The sequence below is a fragment of the Mustelus asterias genome, unplaced genomic scaffold, assembly GCF_964213995.1.
Source record: "Mustelus asterias unplaced genomic scaffold, sMusAst1.hap1.1 HAP1_SCAFFOLD_2726, whole genome shotgun sequence".
Lineage (NCBI taxonomy): Eukaryota > Metazoa > Chordata > Chondrichthyes > Carcharhiniformes > Triakidae > Mustelus > Mustelus asterias.
Genome location: NW_027592671.1, coordinates 20,001 through 25,000, shown reverse-complemented (window position 1 = coordinate 25,000; position 5,000 = coordinate 20,001). Strand labels below are relative to the sequence as shown.

General features: G+C 66.8%; 2 non-coding genes across 2 annotated transcripts in view; both read left to right on the top strand.

Annotated features, from left to right (window-relative positions):
• The first annotated feature begins 3,577 nt into the window (after positions 1-3,577).
• On the top strand, positions 3,578-3,731 carry LOC144489967 (5.8S ribosomal RNA). Its single transcript, XR_013497110.1, has one exon. It is a non-coding gene; the product is annotated as a 5.8S ribosomal RNA (ribosomal RNA).
• Positions 3,732-4,991: 1,260 nt separating this feature from the next.
• LOC144489969 (28S ribosomal RNA) overlaps positions 4,992-5,000 on the top strand; it is a 3,775-nt gene continuing 3,766 nt past the window's right edge. Inside the window, exon 1 of the ribosomal RNA XR_013497112.1 lies at positions 4,992-5,000. This exon is cut by the window's right edge and continues 3,766 nt beyond it. This is a non-coding gene — a ribosomal RNA (28S ribosomal RNA).

The following is a 5,000-nucleotide window of genomic DNA, read 5'->3' as shown; positions in this document are numbered from 1 at the left end:
AGACGGTGGCGTCAGCCACGCACTCACTCTGCTTCTGCAGTCCGGTCCACTCCGCCCGTTCTAGCTGCTCGTTTGGTCCCTCGCCCGCCAGCAGACCGTTCCGCCGACGGTGCTCCTCCTCCGCAGCGACTTCTGCCTAGCCCCTCTGCCGGGTGCGATGTCTCCGGCGTCCGCACCGATCCTCGGCATTGGTGCCGCACACGCAACGCCTGCGTCGTTGGAAGGGCTTCGCCGTTGGCGTCGCACACAGCCCTGTGGGGGTGTCTTTGCAGTCCGTCCGAGAGGTGGGGGCACGCACGGCAACACGGCCGGCCTGCCTGCTTGGGACGATGCGGTCCTTTCGTTCAGCGGTTCCACGGTTTGGCCGGCGCGAGCAGATGCTTGGGGGGAGACGGTGGCGTCAGCCACGCACTCACTCTGCTTCTGCAGTCCGGTCCACTCCGCCCGTTCTAGCTGCTCGTTTGGTCCCTCGCCCTCCAGCAGACCGTTCCGCCGACGGTGCTCCTCCTCCGCAGCGACTTCTGCCTAGCCCCTCTGCCGGGTGCGATGTCTCCGGCGTCCGCACCGATCCTCGGCACGGCGCGGGTGCGCACCTGTGGGCTGCCGCCCCGTGCTCCACGTCCGTCCGTGTGTGCCCGCTGTGGGGACCGTCTTCCTCTCGCCTGGGCGACGGCTTGCGGGCTGCGACGTGACCTTGCCACCGCCTTGCAGCATTACATCCGCAGTTGAAACGAAGAGAGCTGCTGCGGGCTTGGGTGCTTGTCCTGGCGGCTTGTCGACGGGACCACGGTGAACGGCCACTGTGTGACTCCGCAGGGAGACGTTCTGGTGCAGTCAGGGGCCTTTTTGTCTCCCGCCGCGGTGAAGCTTTGGTCGCATTCTAGTCACTCTCTCTTCAATCCCGGTACGGGGTACCTGTTCATGCTCACCATTCCTCGAGCACCCGCGTGCAGAGGGTGGGTGCGAGGTTTAAAGATTCGTGGTCCGCCTGTCGGTCCGGTCTCGTGCTGACTTGAGCGAGTGTCCTCCGCGTTCGAGAGAATGTGCCTGTCCGCGGGGGCAGCCGCGCTTGCGAGCGTTCCGCCGCGCCCCCTTCCCCAGCCCGCCGAGGTTGGGGCGTGCGGGGTCGGCTTGCGCCCGTAGCGTCGGCCTGTCCTCCGCGGCTTGCACCCGACTCAGTCCGCTGCGGCCTCGCCTCGACTCTCGAGCCTTCCGCCAGACGGTGACACCAGAGAACTCTGCCTCTGGCTGTTGCGGGGCGTGACGGCGCGTGTCGGGCTCCGGCCCGTCACCCACGCCGGCACTCAACGCCTGCGAGCGCCCTGTTTCCTCCGAGAAAGGTTTTTCGCTTGATTGTCGCTCGAGTGCGTGTGCCTCCGGGGCTCACGCCGTGGTACGCGCCAGGCTGGGGCTCCACCGTCACGTCGGCGGGGGAGCGTTTAGCGCGTCCCAGGATCGGACAACCTCTCCGGGGGCCCGAGCCGAAACCCGACACGGTATAAAAGTCGTAACAAGGTTTCTGTTGGTGAACACGTTGTGAAGGATCTTTGTCGGCCGGGGGCCCGCCACCTCTCCGGGGAGGGCGGCCCGTCACTCCTTGAACGCGAAGGCTGGCGCCGGTTGGGCCAGGCAGGAGAGCCTCACGGGGGCCGGCCCCGGGGCCAGGTATCGGACAACCTCTCCGGGGGCCCGAACCGAAACCCGTAACACAGAATAAAAATCGTAACAAGGTTTCTGTTGGTGAACACGTTGTGAAGGATCTTTGTCGGCCGGGGGCCCGCCACCTCTCCGGGGAGGGCGGCCCGTCACTCCTTGAACGCGAAGGCTGGCGCCGGTTGGGCCAGGCAGGAGAGCCTCACGGGGGCCGGCCCCGGGGCCAGGTATCGGACAACCTCTCCGGGGGCCCGAACCGAAACCCGTAACACAGAATAAAAATCGTAACAAGGTTTCTGTTGGTGAACACGTTGTGAAGGATCTTTGTCGGCCGGGGGCCCGCCACCTCTCCGGAGAGGGCGGCCCGTCACTCCTTGAACTCGAAGGCTGCGCCGGTTGGGCCAGGCAGGAGAGCCTCACGGGGGTTGGCCCCGGGGCCGTGGCCCGTACTGACGCTGGCGCCTCCCACGCGGGTGGGAGGTCACACCGACAATTTCGCCGTACCCGTCGAACGGGCCTGGTCACCCGTACGCACGTTCCGCCGAAGCCGGGCGACGTCGATCTCGGTCCCACTCGGTTGGGCCGGCGCGCGGGCGCCGCCACCGACGAGCACGCACACGCTCGGTTGCACGCCGGCAAGTCCATGCGGGTGCCGCACACGCTACGCCTGCGCCGTTGGAAGGGCTTCGCCGTTGGCTTCGTAGGGTGTCTTTGCAGTCCGTCCGAGAGGTGGGGGCACGCACGGCAACACGGCCGGCCTGCCTGCGTGGGACGATGCGGTCCTTTCGTTCAGCGGTTCGGCGGTTTGGCCGGCGCGAGCAGACGCTCGGAGGGAGACGGTGGCGTCAGCCACGCACTCACTCCGCTTCTGCAGTCCGGTCCACTCCGCCCGTTCTAGCTGCTCGTTTGGTCCCTCGCCCGCCAGCAGACCGTTCCGCCGACGGTGCTCCTCCTCTGCAGCGACTTCTGCCTAGCCGCTCTGCCGGGTGCGATGTCACCGGCGTCCGCACCGATCCTCGGCACGGCGCGTGTGCGCACCTGTGGGCCGCCGCCCCGTGCTCCACGTCCGTCTGTGTGTGCCCGCTGTGGGGACCGTCTTCCTCTCGCCTTGGCGACGGCTTGCGGGCTGCGACGTGACCTTGCCACCGCCTTGCAGCATTACATCCGCAGTTGAAACGAAGAGAGCTGCTGCGGGCTTGGGTGCTTGTCCTGGCGGCTTGTCGACGGGACCACGGTGAACGGCCACTGTGTGACTCCGCAGGGAGACGTTCTGGTGCAGTCAGGGGCCTTTTTGTCTCCCGCCGCGGTGAAGCTTTGGTCGCATTCTAGTCACTCTCTTCAAAGCCCGGTGAGGGGTACCTGTTCATGCTCACCATTCCTCCGGCACCCGTGTGCGGAGGGTGGGTGCGAGGTTTAAAGATTCGTTGTCCGCCTGTCGGTCCGGTCTGGTCTCGTGCTGACTTGAGCGAGCGTCCACCGCGTTCGAGAGAATGTGCCTGTCCGCGGGGGCAGCCGCGCTTGCGAGCGTTCCGCCGCGCCCCCTTCCCCAGCCCGCCGAGGTTGGGGCGTGCGGGGTCGGCTTGCGCCCGTAGCGTCGGCCTGTCCTCCGCGGCTTGCACCCGACTCAGTCCGCTGCGGCCTCGCCTCGACTCTCGAGCCTACCGCCAGACGGTGACACCAGAGAACTCTGCCTCTGGCTGTTGCGGGGCGTGACGGCGCGTGGCGGGCCCCGGCCCCTCACCCACGCCGGCACTCAACGCCTGCGAGCGCCCTGATTCCTCCTTTTTTTCGCTTGATTGTCGCTCGAGTGCGTGCGCCTCCGGGCTCACGCCGTGGTACGCGCCAGGCTGGGGCTCCACCGTCACGTCGGCGGGGGAGCGTTTTGCGCGTCCCAGGATCGGGCAACCGATCCGAAACCCGATACAACTTTTAGCGGTGGATCACTCGGCTCGTGCGTCGATGAAGAACGCAGCTAGCTGCGAGAATTAATGTGAATTGCAGGACACATTGATCATCGACACTTTGAACGCACTTTGCGGCCCCGGGTTCCTCCCGGGGCTACGTCTGTCTGAGGGTCGCTTGACAATCAATCGCACTTCGCGCGCATCCGTGCGCCGAAGAGCGCGGCTGGGGTGTCGCAGAGGTGCCGTCCTCTCTGTCCCCCTAAGTGCAGACCCAGAGTAATCCGCGTCGGAGAGCTTGACCTCTTGGGTGCCGGCGTCCGCCTCCGGGCTCGTCGGCACTGCCCGCTCCCGCACTGGCCCAGCCACCTCGGGGTCGCCGGCACGGCTGTCATCGGGTTGCCAGAGAGAGAGAACGTGACTGCCTCGCTGCCGGGACCGTGTGTGCCTTCCGTTAGGCTCGGGCCAGGGGGGTTGACTCTCTGTTGATGTGTGTGTGTGGCTCGTCCACGGGAAGGATCCGCAAGAGTTGGCTCGGTTGGGTGCTCCGGCACAGAGAGTGAGAGAGTGGAGTGACTGTCCGCTGGACGTCTCCGGACACGTTGCCTCGCGTGGTCCGTGCTCGGTTGCCTGCCGGTGGGTTGCCGTGGCCGTTCAGTGCCGTCGCGTGGAGGACGGCAGCTTGACGCGTGTGACGCTTGATGCCTGGATCGGTGCTCGGTCGTGCCGTGCTTTTCTTCCCTCTGTTGCGCGTGCGAGTGCTTGCATTTTTGTCGTGGGAATCCGTGGCGGTTGGGTGTCGTTGCTTGTGTTGCGCTGGAGCTGCGGCTCCTTCCACACTCCGCAGCCCACCCTCTGCCGTTGCGGTTCTGGGGCAATGTGCCTGCGCCCGCGTTCAACGTGTGCCTTGGGTTCGAATCGTCGCAGAGCCGACTTGGCCGTGTGGTCCTCGCTCCGGTGTCTCCCCGTGTCCTGCTGCCGCCGAAGTCTTCTACGTGAAAGGTGCTGTCCTGGCCGCGGCGTGGCCACCCGCCGCTTGCAGCCCGTGCGCTCCGCCGCCCGGCTTCGTCCTTGGCGTCTGGCCTTTCGCTCCGGCAGGCTGTGTGTCCCACGGCCCTGCTTTTCTCTCGCTCGATACCGCCGTCGCACCGCGACCCCGCCAGCAGCACTGCTTTCCGTTACCGTGGAGGTGGGCGCACGCCTCGCCGCAAACGATTCTCTGGAACAGTTGACGTGCCGAGCCCGGTCCGGCGCCGAGTGCGAGGGGGCACGCAGCGCTCGCAGTACCGTGTGCGTTCCGTGTGTGTCCGTGCCTGTGCATCCGCTGCGCAGCACGGCGCGCACTTGCGAGCACGCGTACGTGTGTGTGTCTGTGTGTGCGCCCGAAGCGCGTGGAGGCGCCGACGACCGGCCGGCCAGAGCACTCGTTGCTGCCTACGACCTCAG